The following is a 19,588-nucleotide window of genomic DNA, read 5'->3' as shown; positions in this document are numbered from 1 at the left end:
GGTGATGGGCAGAGAGGCCTGCGTGCTGTAGTTCATGGGGTGGAAAAGAGTCAGACATGACTGAGGGACTGAACTGAACTGAAAAAATCAAACCACAAGGACAGAGATTAAAAGAAGAAAAGAACAGAGAAGAGCTGCAAGAGAAACAAGAGCATAAGTAACAGAATAGAAAGAAGCAAATGCTTATCAATTATGACTTTAAATATCAATATACTAAGTGCTCCAATCAGAAGACCTATGTTGGAGATTGGAATAAGTAAAAAGAAACATCTATATGCTGCCTATAGTAGACTCACTTAGAACTAACAATACAGACACTGAAAGAACAGAGGTTGAAAAGTTATTTCATGAAAATGGAAATGAAAAGAAGCTTGTGTAGCAATACTTATATCAGACCAATTATAATTTAAAATAAAGTTTATAATAAAGACAAATAAGGGCATTATATAATTACAACAAAGGCAAACCAAAGAAGAGGATATAATATAATAAATATGCGTGCACCTAATGTAGGAACACCTAAATATATAAAGCAAATACTAATAAATGTAAAGCAGAAATAATCAGTAATTCAGTAGCAGTTGGGAAATTTTCACCACACTTGCATCAATAGATAGAACATCTAGATAGAAAATCCATAACCAGTGGCCTTAATTGAAACATACAACCAGAAGGATTTAATAGATATCTACAAGACTTTACATCCTAAACAGCAGCATGCACATTTTTTTTAACTGGACATGGAATGTTCTCCATGATAGATCATATACTTTGTCAAATAACAAATATCAATTAATTTAAGAAGATAGAAATTATATCAAGGGTTGTTTCCATCCACCATGGTATAATACTAAAAATCAATTAATAGAAGAAAACTGGGGGGGAAAAAAAACTCAAAAGTGGAGAAATGCTACTAAATAGAACAATGAGTCAATAAATAATTCAAATAAGAAATCAGATATTGTGTTGAGACAAAAGAACATTAAAACACAATTTTCCAAATTCTTTGAGACATAGAAAAATAGCTATAAGAGGGAAGTTTTTAACAATATTAGACTACCTCGAGGTAGAAGAAAAAATCTCAAACAACATAACTTTTCATCTTAAGGTACAAGAAAAGAAAAACAAACCAAAACCCAAATTCAACAGAAAGAAGGAAATAATAAAAACAATAGCAGAAATAAATAAAACAAAAGCCAAAAAGTAGAGAAAAATCAATGAAACTATATATAAAAAAGTAAATGATAAAACTTTAGCCAGACTCATTATTTTAAAAAAAGAAAGAAAGAAAGAAAGAAAGGGCTCACATAAGCAAAATTAGCCTAAAAGTAAGAGAATTGCAGCCAATACCAAAAAATAAAAATAATCATAAGAGAATACTATGAAATGTTATACACCCAGAAATTGGACAACCTAGACTAAATAGATAGAGTTTAGAAACATACAATCTTCCATGATTAAATGAAAGATTACCATGATATCAAAATTAGGAAAACTATTTGAAAAATATTGATTTGTGATAAAACCTTCAACAAAGTTGTTACAGAGGGAGCATAACTCAGCATACTAAAGGCTGTTGTTACCAAATCCACAGCTAACATTACATTCAATGGGGAAAATGTCAAAACTTTTCCTTCAAGATCAGAAACAAGGATGCACAATCTCACAATTCTATTTAACATAGTATTGGAAGTCCTAGGCACAGCAATCAGAAAAGAAAAAGAAGTAAAGGCATCCAAATTGGAAAGGAAAAAGTAAAATTGTTACTATTTGCAAATGATAGAATACTATATGTAGTAAACCCTGATGTCTCCACCAGAAAACTCTGAGAATCAGTACATGAATTCAGAAAAGTTTCAGGATATGAGATTAACATAAGGAAGTCTGTTGCTTTTCTGTACACTAATAATTTCTATCAGAAACAAATCAAGAAAGCAATCCAATTTACCATCTCATCAGAAAGAATAACATTCTTAGAAATAAAATTAATTAAGGATGTGAAAGGCTTATACTCTGAACACTATAACTTTGATGATGGAAATTGTAGATGATACATTTAAATGAAACATATCTAGATGCCTGCAATGAGATGTCCAAATCTAAGGGCAACAGGAAAGTCTTCCTAACTAAAACTGCCAAGAAAGGCTTGGAACTGAAACAGAACTTGAGAGAAGAGCTTCGGAAATGTGTGGACACATACAAGTACCTCTTCATCTTCTCCATGGCTAACATGAGGAAGAACAAGCTGAAGGACATCCAGTGTCTGGAAGCACAGGTTAATGTTTTTTGGAAAAACAAAGTGATGATGGTGGACTTGGGTCAAAGCCCATCTGATGAATGCAAAGACAATCTGCATCAGGTCAGCAGAAAGTTGAGGAGTGAGGTTGGTCTTCTTTTTACCAGTGACACTAAGAAGGAAGTGAATGAGTGGTTCATGAAATACACAGAAATGTACTACACCTGAGGTGGGAACAAAGCTGCTTTCACCATGAATCTGGACCTGGGACTCCTGGAGCAGTTATCAGATTCCATGGAGCCACACCTGAGAGAGCTGAGTCTGCCCACGGCTCCAAATAAAGGTGTGGTGAACCTGCTGTCTGACCACAAGGTGTGCAAAGAAGGTGATGTGCTGACTCCGGAACAGGCCCACATACTGAAGCTTTTGGGGTATTAAATAGCTGAACTCAAGGTGACCACCAAATACATGCAGGACATGCCATCCAGAAGGTTCCTACAGATGGGAGATAACCTTTCAGAGTCAGAGGAAGTCGGCGATGACAGCTGATGGGCACTGTAGCCAGGGCTTCTGGGCCTCTCCAGGAATTGCCCAGCGTGGACTACAAGGGACTGCCAGTGCCTTCCTGGGAGAGCAGCCATGAATTTTGCTGTGGATGAACACAAGGGAGGCTGACAAGGAAGATTATTTTGCTATAAACAACAAAGCTGTCATTCAGGGTGTCTTCTTCCAAGGGGACTTTTCTTGAGAAAAAAGCTGTTGGATTTTGCCTTTGGTTTGGAGAAAAAAAGAAAATAAATGAAACATCTAGTTTTTCTGGGTTAGAAGAATTAATATTGTTAAATGTTAATATTACCTGAAGCAATCTACAGATTTAATAAAATCCTCTACCAAAATACCCATGACAGGGACTCCAGTGGTTAAGAATCCATGTTCCAATACAGAACATGGGTTTTATCTTGGTCAGAGAAATAATATTCCACGTACCGTGGGACAACAAAGTCTGCATGCTGCAACTAAAGAGACCATGCACCTCAACTGCAGAGAAGCACAAACCATGATTAAGATCCTGTATGTCACAACTAAGATTCAACTACTTTTATCATTTTTTCAATAAACAATTTGCATTTTTCTAAAAAATAAATAGATACATTTTAAATACCCATGATATTTTTCATAGATCAAGAACAAATAATTAAAATATGTATGAATCAAAAAGACCTCAAATAGCTAAAGCATTCTTGAACAATAAGAAAAAACTTTGGAGGTATCATGTTCCTTGACTTCAGACTATACTACAAAGCTACAATAATCAAAACAGTAGGGAACTAGCACAAGAAAGACACGCAGATCCATGAAACAAAATAAAGATCCTGAAAATAAACCCACACCCATATGTTTAATCAATCTATGACATAGGATGCAAGAATATATAATGAGAAAAACAGTCTCTTCAATAAGAGCTGTTGGAGAATTGGATTGATACATGCAAAAAGAAGTGGAACATTTTCTTATAGCATACATGAAAATAAACTCAAAATAGATTAAAGACCTAAGTGTAAGATGAAGAAGCATAAAACTCCTAGAAGGAAATATAGGCAGTATACTCTTTGACATAAATCTTAGCAATATTTATATGGATCTATCTCCTCAGGCCAGGAAAACAAAGATAAAAACAAGCCAATGTGACCTAATCAAACTTAAAAGCACAGCCAAAAATAAATAAATATATATAATTTTAAATGGGCAGACACCTGAATAGGAATTTCTGAAGAAGTCATACACATGACCAACAAGCACATGAAGATATGCATAACATCTGTAATCATCAGGAAAATGCAAATCAAAACCCAATGAGTTATCACCTCACACACGTCCAAATGGCTATCATCAAAAACACAACAAATAGCAAGTGTTGCCAAGAAAGGTGAGAAAAGAAATCCTAATACACTATCAGTGGGAACTTAAATTGGTACAATCACTATGGGAAAAGTATAACTGCTTTGGAAAAAAATAAAAATAGAACTACCATATGAGCCATACACACCATACAAGCAATTCTACAACTGGGTATATTTCCCCTAACCCCCCACCAAAAAAAAAAAAAAAAAGAATTAGCAGTTAGAAAGCTATATAAACACCACTTTCTTAATGCATCATTTTATTTAGTCAAGATATGGAAGCAAACTTAATGTTCATCAACAGATGAATGGATAAAGAAGATTTGGTGTATATATACAATGAATATTACTCAGCCACTAAAGTGAATAGAACTTTTCCATTTGCAATGATATGAATGGACCTGGAGGATATCATGCTCAGTGAAGTAAGTCAGACAAAGAAAGACAAATATTGTATGTTTTCACTTACATATGGAATCTAAAAACAAAACAAGTTAACTGGTATAATAAAACTGAAATAAACTTGAAATACAGAGAACAAACTGTTGTTCAGTCACTAAGTCATGCCCCGCTTTTTGTGACCCCATGAAAAAACTAATGTTTACCAACACAGAGAAGGATGTGGGGAGGGGCTCTACTGGTGAAGAGGATTAAGAGGTATAAACTACTAGGTATAAATAAATCTGACACAGAAATGAACTGCACACCATTGGGATATAGCCAATATTTTATAGTATCTTTATATGAAGTATAACATAAAAATAATGAATTGACTATGTTGTACTCCTAAAACAATATTTTAAGTGAACTACACTTTTAGTATATGTGCTGCCAAAGCGAGCACAATGATCTACACTTTTAAAAAGTACATCTCCCTTATTTTACCTTGTCCATGTAGAATCAACTGATTACCAATACCAATCTCTGCATAAATCAGCCAAGATTTTCAACTTCAGGTAAGAACTAAATTGCCACATGGCAACAAAAAGGGCAATATTGATCAAGGTGGTAATGGATTTCATCAATGACTAGAGATGGAATTTCATTAAGTTGCATATCAGTAAGCACGAACATATTAACTGACATTGTCAATGGTCTCAGCATTTTAAAAAATCACGTTGAGATGATTAGAAAAAATTACAGAAGTGACAAATACTATGAGTTAGATGCAAAAAAATGCATAATTTATTTTTTTGCATTTTATTACAAAACTAAAGCAAAAGAGAAGATCTTCAAAGATTTAATTTTCCTCCCTGTCTTTAAATTTCTTGTTCAGAATTTTGTTTCCATTGCTAAATTTCTATAATCATAAGAGACAGCGCCTTATCATCTAAGCACTTTTCTGGCCTTTGTCTGCATGATTTTCTGCTGCCTATATATTTTTCATGGATCTCAGCAAAAGAGCAAGATAACATTCTCTTTAGAAAATAACTGTACCAGTGATTCAAACTGTAACGTGATTCACACAGCATTTTTTCTCTATGGCACCATCTCTTATTCTAATAATAAGGGAAATTTAAGAAATCCAACAGTTTCCTCTCACTTCCTGCTTTAGAGGAATTCATGAGCTATCACTTCACAAAATTAAGAAGAGGTGCTAGAGGCGGGGGGCACAATGTATTAGCTCATTGTCTCCAAATTTACAACTCTGAGATAATTTTGAGTGTAGATTCACTAAATATTCTCTTACCAAGACAGTCTTTAAACTATGAAAATAAATTTTGTCTTTCTGAGACTTTATTTCATTTATAGAGATTTTGCAGAATGTCCCTAGAGGCTTTTCCAGTTCTAATATTCCAGGATTTACAAGAAAATACACAACTAGCATTGTAATAGAGATAATCAAGTGACAAAATCCCTAATGATTTGTAGAAATAAAGAAGAATCAAAGCAAAATGTTATTGACTTTTAAATACCAAATGTTCTCTCGTTCATTTCCTCATTAATAATGAATATAATTTTAACATAGAACCTTTGAAATGCCCTAGATGACAGCTTGTTTTTCCAATTCCTACTTGAAATACACTGACTTTTAAATTTGGAATGAATTGTTAAATCTACTTCTGCATTTTTGTTTATTTTTAGTAGGGTTAATTGAACTTGGCAGCATTATAGCTACAAGATCTACAAGGGGTGTTCTGCTCTCAAGTGCTTTCTTTGTACAGTAAGTATATCTTTTGGCCTAGATGCTACCCAGTGTGCATGTCATAAAGTCACTTTTTATAAAATATGTAAATTTGTAGAGGAAGTGATGGGGGGAAGAAACAGAAAATCCTAGTCTCATACTGTGTGATCCACAGGGAAAATGTCTCTGACTCTGTATTCAAAATGGGTCTGTTCCAAAACATTTACTCATCATCAGATCTCCACATGCTCCTCCAGGGTGACAATATCTTAAGCACACTCCAAAGTCTTATTGTTTCAAATATTGTTGTTTTCTTTCATTTTCTTGTACTTTCCCTCCCTTAATTTTGCAAGACACCCAGCATAGTCAAAGTAAATGCCCTCTCTGCTATATATATATATATATATATATATATATATTTTTGTTTTGTTTTTTTTCCAAATAAAGAAGTGGGACGCAGGGTGAATTTGTTCTACTTGAGTGTTTCTGCTTTTCACAGAGGAACAATTGTACTTAAAATATTTTTTCCTGTCTTTCACTGCACACTTTTAGATTTCCAAAAATAAAAGTGTGGATTCTAAACCCCATTCCTGTTTCCTCTTCTATCCTGCCCTCACTCACACCACAAATCATTCCCCAACATTTCCTGACATTTCTTTTGTCGACTGTTCTCTGTTCCTCATTTGCTATACCAAGAGAACATTAGCTCTAGTCTCAGCTGTTTCTCTGAATTCCTACTAATGAAAAACTTCACATCAAATGTCTTTCTCAGTGTATTTTTAGATCTTTGAAAGTCAAAAGAGCTAGAAGTGGGCCGCTATATAGTAGTTCAGTTCCATTGGCTTAGACAAAATATACCTCCTGTCTATTACTCACCTGCAAAAGCAGCTTGCTCAGAAAAAAATAAGAGATAAGGAACATGAAACCTCACAAATATCTTAAAAGAGAGAAATTTGGAAGAACTTTAAGGGAAAAAAAACTTATAAAAGAGAGCTTTACTACAAACCCTGGATTCCTCCAAAAATGTCCTAAAATATCCCCTGGCCACTTGGCTTATACCTTCCAAAACTTCATCACAGTCCCAAACAGAGTCATCTCTCTAAATGTCAATGCTAGTTGTCACGTGGCTATACACATTTTTTCATTCCTCTCCCCACCAAGCCTCCAAGGGTACTGTCTTGGCCTATAGCATGCCATGACTTGGAACTTCCTAGTTCTTCAGTCCCATCTCATCTTTTCCAACACTGCTCCCCACCCCCAACTTGTATCCTATTCTTTGGTCACACCCTGCACATCATTGAATACATCTTGTTCAAACATCTCCCTCTGTCCTGAATAACTTTTAAAAAATTAACCCAACTCTAGATAACTCTTTATTTTTAAAACTCAACTCATGTTATGAAATCAGCTCTTGACACTGTATTTAAGAAAAACTTTATTTTTTAATAAAATTATTCATTTTAATTGGAAGCTAATTAATTTACAATATTTTAGTGGTTTTGCCATACATTGACATGGATCCGCCATGTGTGTACATGTGTTCCCCATCCTGAATCCCCCTCCCACCTCCCTCCCCATCCCATCCCTCTGGGTCATCCCAGTGCACCAGCCCTGAGCACCCTGTCCCAGGCATCAAACCTGGGGATCCTTTTCACATATGATAATATACATGTTTCAATACCATTCTCCCAAATCATCCTACACTCGCCCTCTCCCACAGAGTCCAAAAGACTGTTCTATACATCTGTGTCTCTTCTGCTGTCTCACATGTAGAGTTATCATTACTATCTTTCTAAATTCCATATATATGCATTAGTATATTGTACTGATGTTTTTCTTTCTGGCTTACTTCACTCTATACAATAGGCTTCAGTTTCATCTGCCTCATTACAGCTGATTCAAATGTATTCTTTTAATGGCTGAGTAGTATTCCATTGTGTATATGTACCACAGTTTTCTTATCCATTCATCTGCTGTTGGGCATCTAGGTTGCTTTCATGTCCTGGCTGTTATAAACAGTGCTGCTATGAACATTGTGGTCACGTGTCTCTTTCAGATCTGGTTTCCTTGGTGTGTATGCACAGCAGGGGGATTGCTGGATCATATGGCAGTTCTATTTCCAGTTTTTTTAAGGAATCTCCACACTGTTCTCCATAGTGGCTGTACTAGTTTGCATTCCCGCCAACAGTGTAAGAGAGTTCCCTTTTCTCCACACCCTCTTCAGCATTAATTGTTTGTAGATTTTTGAATACCAGCCATTCTGATTGGTGTGTAATGGTACCTCATTGTGGTTTGATTTGCATTTCTCTGATAATGAGTGATGTTGAGCAACTCTTCATGTGTTTGTTAGCCGATTGTATGTCTTCTTTGGAGAAATGTCTGTTTAGTTCTTTGGCCCATTTTTTGATTGGGTCATTTATTTTTCTGGAATTGAGCTGCAGGTGCTGCTTGTATATATTTGAGATTCTTTCTTTGTCAGTTGTGTCATTTGCTATTATTTTCTCCCATTCTGAAGGCTGTCTTTTCACCTTGTTTATAGTTTCCTTCATTATGCAAAAAGCTTTTAACTTTAATTAGATCCAATTTGTTTATTTTTGCTTTTATTTCCATTACTCTGGGAGGTGGGTCATAGAGGATCCTGCTGTGATTTATGTCAAAGACTGTTTTGCCTATATTTTCCTCTAAGAATTTTATAGTTTCTGGCCTTACCTATAGATGGTTAATCCATTTTAGGTTTATTTTTGTGTATGGTGTTAGAAAGTGTTCTAGTTTCATTCTTTTACAAATGATTGACCAGTTTTCCCAGCACCACTTGTTAAAGAGATTGTCTTTTCTCCATTGTATTATTCTTGCCTCCTTTGTCAAAGATAAGGTGTCCATAGGTGCGTGGATTTATCTCTGGGCTTTCTATTTTGTTCCACTGATCTATATTTCTGTCTTTGTGCCAGTACCATACTGTCTTGATGGCTGTAGCTTTGTAGTATAGCCTGAAGTCAGGCAGGTTGATTCCTCCAGTTCCATTCTTCTTTCTCAAGATTGTTTTGGCTACTGGAGGTTTTTTGTATTTCCATACAAATTGTGAAATTATTTTTCTAGTTCTGTCAAAAATACTGTTGGTAGCTTGATAGGGATTGCATTGAACCTATAGATTGCTTTGGGTAGTATACTCATTTTCACTATATTAATTCTGCCAATCCATGAACATGGCATATTTCTCCATCTACTTGTGTCCTCTTTGATTTCTTGCATCAGTGTTTTATAGTTTTCTATATAGGTCTTTTGTTTCTTTAGGTAAATATACTCCTAAGTATTTTATTCTTTTCATTTCAATGGTGAATGGAAGTGTTTCCTTAATTTCTCATTCTGTTTTCTCATTGTTAGTGTATAGGAATACAAGGCATTTCTGTGTGTTAATCTTATATCCTGCAACTTTCTTATATTCATTGACTAGCTCTAGAAATTTTCTGGTGGGGTCTTTAGGTTTTTCTATGTAAAGGATCATGTCATCTGCAAACAGTGAGAGTTTTACCTCTTTTTTTCCAATCTGGATTCCTATTATTTCTTTTTCTGCTCTGATTGCTGTGGCCAAAACTTCCAAAAGTATGTTGAATAATAGTGGTGAGAATGGGCACCCTTGTCTTGTTCCTGACTTTAGGGGGAATGCCTTCAATTTTTCACCATTGAGGATAATGTTTGCTGTGGATTTGCCATATATAGCATTTATTATGTTGAGGTATGTTCCTTCTATTCCTGCTTTCTGGAGAGTTTTTATAATAAATGGATGCTGAATTTTTTCAAAGGTTTTCTCTGCATCTATTGAGATAATAAAATGATTTTTATCTTTCAATTTGTCAATGTGGTGTATTACATTGATTGCTTTGTGGACATTGAAAAATTCTTGCATCCCTAGGATAAAGCCCATTTGGTCATGATGTATGATCTTTTTAATATGTTGTTCGGTTTGGTTTGCTAGAATTTTGTTAAGTATTTTTGCATCTATGTTCATCAGTGATATTGGCCTGTAGTTTTCTTTTTTTGTGGCATCTTTGTCAGGTTTTGGTATTAGGGTGATGGTTGCCTCATAGAATGAGTTTGGAAGTTTACCTTCCTCTGCAATTTTCTGGAAGAGTTTGAGTAGGATAGGTGTCAGAGCTTCTCTAAAGTTTTGGTAGAATTCAGCTGTGAAGCTGTCTGGTCCTGGGCTTTTGTTTGTTGGAAGATTTCTATTACAGTTTCAATTTCCATGCTTGTGATGGATCTGTTAAGATCTTCTATTTCTTCCTGGTTCAGTTTTGGAAAATTATACTTTTCTAAGAATTTAAAAAATTCCATTTCTTCCAAGTTGTTCATTTTATTGGCATAGTTGCTGATAGTAGTCTCTTATGATCCTTTGTATCTGTGTTGTCTGTTGTGATTTCTCCATTTTCATTTCTAATTTTGTTGGTTTAATTCTTCTCCCTTTGTTTCTTGATGCATCTGGCTAATGTTTTGTTAATTTTATTTATCTTCTCAAAGAATCAGCTTTTAGCTTTGTTGATTTTTTGCTATGGTCTCTTTTGTTTCTTTTGCATTTATTTATGCACAAATTTTTAAGATTTATTTTCTTCTACTAACCCTGGGGTGCTTCATTTCTTCCTTTTTCTAGTTGCTTTAGGTGTAGATTTAGGTTATTTATTTGACTTTTTTCTTGTTTCTTGAGGTAAGCCTGTATTGCTATGAACCTTCTCATTAGCACTGCTTTTACAGTGTCCCATAGCTTTTGGGTCACTGTGTTTTCATTTTCATTCATTTCTATGCATATTTTGATTTCTTTTTTAATTTATTCTATGATTTGTTGGTTATTCAGCAGCGTGTGGTTCAGCCTCCGTATGTTGGAATTTTTAATATTTTTTCTCCTGTAATTGGCATCTAACCTTACTGCATTGTGGTCAAAAAAGATGCTTGGAATGTTTTTTTTTTTTTTTTTTTAATTACCAAGGCTAGATGTATGGCCCAGGATGTGATCTATTCTGAAGAAGATTGCATGTGCACTTGAGAAAAAGGTGAAATTCATTGTTTTTGGATGAAATGTCCCACAGATATCAATTAGGTCTAACTGGTTGACTGTATCATTTAAAGTTTGTGTTTCCTTTTTAATTATCTGTTCAGTGATAATTTTTACATGTAGATTTAGATTATTTATTTGACTTTTTTCTTGTTAATTATCTGTTAGCCCTTCACACCTATCCATAGGTGTGAGTGGGGTATTAAAGTCTCCCACTATTATTGTGTTATTGTTAATTTCCTCTTTCATACTTGTTAGCATTTGCCTTACATATTGCAGTGCTCCTATGTTTAGTGCATATATATTTATAATTGTTATATCTTCTTGGATTGATCCTTTGATCATTATGTAGTGTCCTTCTTTGTCTCTTTACACAGCCTTTATTTTAAAGTCTATTTTATCTGATATGAGTATTGCTATTCCTGCTTTCTTTTGGTCTCTATTTGCATGGACTATCTGTTTCCAGCCCTTCACTTTCAGTCTGTATGTGTCCCTTGTTTTGAGGTGGGTCTCTTGGAGATAACATATATAGGGGTCTTGTTTTTGTATCTATTCTGCCAGCCTTTGTCTTTTGGTTGGGGCATTCAGTACATTCACATTTAAGGTAATTATTGATAAGTATGATCCCTTTGCCATTTGTTGTTTTGGGTTCGAGCTTATACGTCCTTTCTGTGTTTCCTGTCTAGAGAAGATCCTTTAGCATTTGCTGGAGAGGTGGATTGGTGTGGCTGAATTCTCTGAGCTTTTGCTTGTCTGTAAAGCTTTTGGTTTCTCCTTCTTATTTGAATGAGATCCTTGCTGGGTACAGTAATCTGGGTTGTAGGTTTTTCTCTTTCATCACTTTAAGTATGTTCTGCCATTCCCTTCTGGCCTGAAGAGTTTCTATTGAAAGTTCAGCTGTTATCCTTATGGGATTCCCCTTATGTGTTATTTGTTGCTTTTCCCTTGCTGCTTTTAATACTTGTTCTTTGTGTTTGATCTTTGTTAATTTGATCAATATGTGTCTTGGGGAGTTTCACCTTGGGTTTACCCTGTTTGGGACTCTCTGGGTTTCTTGGACTTGGGTGACTATTTCCTTCCTCATTTTAGGGAAGTTTTCAACTATTATCTCCTCAAGTATTTTCTCATGGTCTTTCTTTCTGTCTTCTTCTTCTGGGACTCCTATGATTTGAATATTGGGGGGTTTAATATTCTCCCAGAGGCCTCTGAGGTTGCCCTCATTTCTTTTAATTCCTTTTTTTCTTGTTTCCTCTCTGCTTCATTTATTTCTAACATTCTATCTTCTACCTCACTTGTCCTATCTTCTGCCTCCGTTATTCTACTGTTGGTTACATCCAGAGTGTTTTTTATCTCATTTATTGCATTATTCATTATATATTGACTCTTCCTTTATTTCTTCCAGGTCCTTGTTAAACATTTCTTGCATCATCTCAATCCTTCTCTCCAGGTTATTTATCTGTAACTCTGTTTTATTTTCAAGATTTCGGATCATTTTCACTATCATTACTGGGAATTCTTTATCAGGTAGACTCCCTATCTCTTCCTCTTTTGTTTGGTTTGGTGGGAATTTATCATGTTCCTTTACCTGCTGGGTATTTCTCTGCCTTTTCATCTTGTTTAGATTGCTGTGTTTGGTGTGCCTTTTCTGTATTCTGGCAGTTTGTGGTTCCTCTTTATTGTGGAGGTCCCTCACGTGGGTGGGGTTGGATGGGTGGCTTGTCAAGGTTCCCTGGTTAGGGAAGCTTCTGTCAGTGTTCTGGTGGGTGGAGCTGGATTTCTTCTCTCTGGAGTGAAATGAAGTGTGCAGTAGTGAGCTTTGAGTTATCTGTGGATTTAATGTGACTTTGAGCAGCCTGTATTTTGAAGCTCAGGCCTATGTTCCTGTGTTGCTGGAGAATTTGCATGGTATGTCTTGCTCTGCCACTTGCTGGCTCTTGGGTGGTGCTTGGTTTCAGTGTAGGTATGGATGAGCTATTATTGATTAATGTTCCTTGGAGTCAGGAGTTATCTGGTGTTCTCAGGTTTTGAACTTAAGCCTCCTGCCTCTCGATTTCAATCTTATTCTTACAGTAGCCTCAAGACTTCTTCATCTATACAGCACTGATGACAAAACATCTAGGTTAATGATGAAGTTTCTCCATAGTGAGGGACACCTGGAGAAGTTCACAGAGTTACATGGAGAAGAGAAGAGGGAGGAGGGAGATAGAGGTTACCAGGAAGAGAAGAGTGGAAATCAGAAGGGGAGAGAGCAAGCTAGCCAGTAATCACTTCCCTATGTTTTCTCCACAGTCTAGACCCGTCAGAGATGTTCACGGAGTTACACAGAAAAGAGAAGAGGGAGGAAGGAGACAGAGGTAGCCAGGAGGATAAAATGGGGAATCAAAAGGAGAGAGACAGATCCAGCCAGTAATCAGTTCCCTAAATGTTCTCCACAGCCCAGAACACAAAAAGAGATTCACAAATTTGGGTAGAGAAGAAAAGAGGGAGGGAGGAGATAGAGGCCACCTGGTGGAGAAAAAGGAGAGTCAAAAGGGGGAGAGAGCAATCAAGCTAGTAATCACACTCCCAAGTAAAAATGGATACTGAAGATTGCATTTTTAAAGGTACAAAAAGACAACAAATAGCAAAAAGCAAAGATTAAAAATCTAGAGTAGAGTTTAGACTCTCAAAAATACAATATTTAAAAAAAGCAAAACAAAGTCACAAAAATTATAAAATATATATATGAAGTCTGCTTTAGAAATAGGGTCTTTTTTTTTTGCAAGGTAATAGTAGATTATAAAAATGAAAATTAAAGAAGCAATAGGGGACTTAAAATAAAAAGAATTTTTAAAAATGTTTTAATGATAATAGTAAAAATATATCTAAGAATTTCTCTGGAGCTGTTGCAGACAGTGTGGGGTCAGTTCAGTTTCAGATAGTTCCTTGATCCAGCTTATATTTATCAAAATCCATAGGCCCCTTCCAATATAGTCAGTGCTAACTACAGGTTTTTACTCTGGGGCACCTGTCACTTCCAAAGAGGTTTCCTCTGTTTATTTTAGCTTCTTCTGTTTGCCGGTCTCTTCAGTGTTTAATTTCCACCCTGACACAAGCGGGCAAATCTGGTCACTTACTTAGGCTTACTTGTTTAGTCATGCTGTGGGGAGGGGGGTGACTGCAAACAAATATCACTGGCATGTGTGGGGAGTGCTCACAGTGTTTCAGCTGCACTGGGTTTGCCCCCACCCACAGCACATGAGCTTTCCCAGTCTACACTTAGGCTCTAGGTTGCTCTGTCAGGAACTGTCTGAGGTGGGCCCTGGATTGCATGCACTTTCCAGGTCTCAGCCGCTCAGGTTCAGGTTCGTGAGTACTCCCCAAAGGTGCAGACTCGGTTGAGCCTGTGCTTTGTGCCCTTCCCACGTCTGAGCATCCCAGGTGACCAGGTACTTGGCGAGTGCAGTCACCCCCCGGTGGGCAGTGCATCTTACCACCTCCCCTGTCCCAGCTGCTCAGTTTTCTGGGTGTACAACGGGTGCGCCTTCTCAGGCGTGCCTTGTATCTCTTCTGGGGAGCTGATCTCTGAGTGAGACCCTGCCAGTGGATGTCAACCGTCCAGAATCCCAAGAAATCTTGGTTAGCAATGGAGCCTGTTTGCAGTTTGGTGGAGGATGCCTCTCTGGGGCTGCGATTGCCCCTTTCTGGCTCTGGCTGCCCCCTGCCTGCTTGTCTCTGGCAGGGGATGGGCTGGTCCGCAGCTGGCTAGCTCTCCTCTGGTATTTGCTCAGTCCTTTGTTCTGTGAGCGTGCCTGGCAGTGCCTCAGGTTAGGGCTTTTCACAGGACAGTTCTCTCACTCTCTTTCTCTCTCTCTCTCTCTCTCTCTCTCTCTCTCTTTTTTCCCTCTCTCTCTGGGGCTATCCCACAGTTTGGGTTGCTATCTAGTGTTAGCTACCTCAGACGGCCCTCAGGGCATTCAGGCCTAGTCTTTACCCTAAGCAATGCTGCCTGCAACTCTCTGTTCAGCCCCCACCCGCTGGTGGTGGCTGTGAACGCTGGGAGTTGCTGTTAGGCACATAATCTGTGGGGGTTATTTATTTATTTATTTATTTTTCCTCCCAGTTATATTGTCCTCTGAGATTCCAAGATTCCCCACAGACCCGCTGGTGACAGTTTTTCCTGGTGTTTGGAAACTTCTCCTCATTTGAGACTCCCTTACCAGGGTGGATTTCCATCCCTACTTCTTTTGTCTCTCTTTTTATCTTTTATATTTTGTCCTCTCCTTTTGAAGACAATGGGCTGCCTTTCTGGGTGCCTGATGTCCTCTGCGAGCATTCAGAAATTGTTTTGCAGAATTTGCTCAGCACTCAAATGTTCTTTCAATGAATTTGTGGAGGAGAAAGTGGTCTCCACATCCTATTCCTTCGCCATCTTCAAAGGAAAACGTTAAACTCATTTTAGAATACAGATTTATCTTACATAGATATCTATCAGTATGTGAGCAACTCTTCTCATTCTTACAAGAAAGAGTCTTCTTTTTCCAAGGAAACTCTAAGTTGAATAAGGGCAAGAACATGTCTGCCCTGTTTATTTCTGACTCTACAAGGTCTCAGAGTGCCTGCCATATAGTAAGCATTCAGTAAATTTAAACAAATGAACAACTTTAAACCTTGATTTTCTTCCTAAAATTCTATCAATGAACACCTTAATTTTTGAATATTTTATCAAAGGACAATAGGCCCTCAGGGAAACACTGGGTTTACTGTGACATGTAGTGTGTTTTCTTTTCAAATTATACAAATAGTCACCTATTCAGATATGATTGGGGATTCATTCAATGTATGTAGTTTAGGAAAAAGGAGGAATGAAGAAAAAAGGGTCCCACTTTGGACCCATAAAAATATGCGTCGTACCCGATTCATTTTAAATTATGAAAGGTCTCAATTTTAATAGTGCAACTCTTCATTTTGGACAGGACAATAAATCTAAATTTCAGTTTAAGACCTGTTGTTAACTCTTAAATGTCTTTCCTATTTAAATTCTAAATATAAAAATTCCACTTACTTTTTCACTTTTTAAAAATCATTGAATGGTACTCAAAATGAGTAAATTTAATGGTGTGTAAATTATACCTCAATGAAGCTGTTAAAAAAAAAAAAAAATTCCAGACATCCGGATTATGTGCACGGTAAAAGTAAGGGACAGTTTTTCCTTAATGTGTATTACTTCCCCTTGCTCCCAATTATGAACATTCTTTCTGCCTTCAGCAAGGTGGCTAAGTTTTTCAGTTTAACACAGAAGTTTATTTTTGGAAATGAACAGGATGGTTAAAATCTGGCTATGTATTTTCAAGAGAATAATAAAAGTCAAAGGACCATGTGTACCTTGCAGGGCCAACTGAAACAGATGGGTCGTGGTGGAGAGTTCTGACAGAACATGTTCCACTGGTTAAGGGAATGGCAAACCACTTCAACTTTCTTATAATGAGAAAATAATTAACAGTATAAAATAAATAAATAAAGACATGGCACTGGAAGGTGAGCCCTGCAGGTCAGTAGGTGTCCAAAATGTCACTGGGAAAAAGCAGAGAAATAGCTCCAGAAAGAACGAAGAGGCTATGTCAAAGTGGAAATGATACCCAGTTGTGGATGTGTTCTGTAGTGAAAGTAAATTTCTATGCTTTAAAGAACAATGTTGAATAGGAACCTGGAATGTTAGGTCCATGAATAAGGTAAGTTGGATGTGGTCAAGCAGGAGATGGCAAGAGTGAACACTGACATTTTAGGAATCATGAACTACAATGGATGGGAATGGGTGAATTTAATTCAGAGGACCATTATTATATCTACTACTGTGGGCAAGAATCCCTTAGAAGCAATGGAATAGCCCTCACAGTCAGCAAAAGGGACTGAAATGCACTACTTGGTTGAAATCTCAAAAAACAAAACAAAGAAACAAACAAACAAACAAACAAAAACCAGAATGACCTCAGTTTGTTTCCAAGGCAAACCGTTCAACATCACAGTTATCCAAGTCTATGCTATAATCACTGATGTCAAAGAAGCTGAAATTGAACCATTATATGAAGACCTACACAACCTTCTACAACTATCAGAAGAAAAAAAAAAAGATCTTTTTCATCATATGGGATTGGAATGCAAAAGTAGGAAGTTAAGAGATACCTGGAGTAACAGACAAGTTTGGCCTTGAAGTACACAATGAAGCAGAGCAAATGATAACAGAATTTTGCCCAGACAACACACTCGTCATAGAAAACACCCTCTTCCAACAACACAAGAGATGACTCTATGCATGGATCTCACCAAATGATCAATACTGAAATCAGATTGTTATTATTGTTTGCAGCTGAAGATTAAGAAACTCTATACAGTCAACAAAAACAAGATCTGTAGATCACTGTGGTTCAGATCATGAGCTTCTCATTACAAAATTCAGACTTAAATTTAAGAAACTAGGGGAAACCATTAGGCCATTCAGCTATGTTCTGGATCGAATCCCTTAGGATTATACAGTGGAAGTGACAAATGGATTCAAGGGTTTAGAATGATAGACAGAGTGCCTGAAGAACTGTGGACAGAGTTCATAACAGTGTACAGGAGGCAGTGGACAAAGTAATTTCAAACAAAAAGAAATGGAAGAAGGCAAAATGGTTGTCTAGAGAGGCCTTAAAAATACCTGAGAAAAGAAGAGACATGAAAGGCAAAGGACAAAGGGAAAGATACACCCAACTGAATGCAGAGTTCCAGAGAATAAGTAGATGGAAAGAATACACAGAAGAATTATGTAAAAAATGTTTCAATGACCCAGATAACCACAAAGTAGTGATCACTCACCCAGAGCTAGAGATCCTGGAGTGTGAAGTCAAGTGGGTCTTAGGAAGCATCACTGCAAATAAGGCTGGTGGAGGTGAAGAATTCAAGCTGAGCTATTTCAAATCCTAAAACATGATGCTGTTAAAGTGCTGCACTCAATATGCCAGCACATTTGGATAACTCAGCAGTGGCCACAGGCCTGGAAAATCTCAGTTTTCATTCCAATCCTAAAGAAAGGAAATGCCAAAAAATGTTCAAACTACCCCACAATTGCACTCTTTCCACATATGAGCAAGATAATGCTCAAAATCTTACAAGCTAGACTTCAACAGTATATGAACTGAGAACTTCCAGATATCCAAGTTGGATTTAGAAAAGGCAGAGGAACCAGAGGTAAAATTGTCAACATTTGTTGGATCATAGAGAATCAAGGGAATTCCGTAGAAACATCTACGTCTGCTCCATTGACTGTGCTAAAGCCTTTGACTGTGTGGATCACAGCAAACTGGAAAATTCTCAAGGAGATGAGAATACCAAAACACCATACCTGCATCCTGAGAAACCTGTATGCAAGTAAAAAGGAAACAGAACCGGACATGGGACAATGGACTGATTCAAAATTGGGAAAGGAGTATGTCAAGCCATATACTGGCATCCTGCTTATTTAACCTATTTGAAGAGAACATCATGCCAAATGCTGGGATGAATGAACCACAAGCTGGAATCAAAATTGCCAGGAGAAATATCAACTTCAGATATGCATATGATACAATTCTATGGCAGAAAGTGAAGACAAATTAAATCATCTCTTGATGAAAGCTAAAGAGGAGAGTGAAAAATCTGACTTAAAATGCAACATTAAAAAGAACTAAGGTCATGGCATCTGTTCTTAGCACTTCATAGCAAATAGATGGGGGGAAAGTGGAAACAGTGACAGAGTTTATTTTCTTGGGCTCAAAAATCACTTCAGTGGGTGACCACAACCACAAAATTAAAAGTTGCTTGCTCCTTGGAAGAGAAGTTATGACAAAGCTAGATAGCATATTAAAAAGCAGAGACATCACTTTGCTGATGAAGGTCCATATAGCCAATGCTATGTTTTTTCCAGTAATCATGTATGAATGTGAGTTGGACCATAAAGAAGACAACACAGGAGAATTGACCCTTTCAGATGTGGTTATGGAGAAAACTCTTGAGAGTCCCTTGGACAGCAAGGAGATCAAGACAGTCAATCCTAAAGGAAATTAACCCTGAATGTTCATTGGAAGGACTGATGCTGAAGCTGAAACTCTGATACTTTAGTGACCTGATACAAAGATCTGATTCATTGCAAAAGACACTTATACTGGGAAAGATTGAGGGCAAGAGAAGGGGATAACAGAGGATGAGAAGGTTGAATGGCATCACCGACTCAATGACCATGAATTTCAGCAAACTCTGGAATATACTGAAGGACAATGAAGACTGCC

At 36.9% G+C, this 19,588-nt stretch overlaps 1 pseudogene; it reads left to right on the top strand.

Moving 5' to 3' along the window:
* The first annotated feature begins 2,089 nt into the window (after positions 1 to 2,089).
* On the top strand, positions 2,090 to 2,785 carry LOC110145584 (mRNA turnover protein 4 homolog pseudogene; annotated as a pseudogene).
* The last annotated feature ends 16,803 nt before the right edge of the window (positions 2,786 to 19,588 follow it).

Source organism: Odocoileus virginianus, chromosome 17 (assembly GCF_023699985.2).
Source record: "Odocoileus virginianus isolate 20LAN1187 ecotype Illinois chromosome 17, Ovbor_1.2, whole genome shotgun sequence".
Lineage (NCBI taxonomy): Eukaryota > Metazoa > Chordata > Mammalia > Artiodactyla > Cervidae > Odocoileus > Odocoileus virginianus.
Note: the sequence above shows the minus strand (reverse complement) of the source record. Positions and strands in the feature narration are given on the sequence as shown.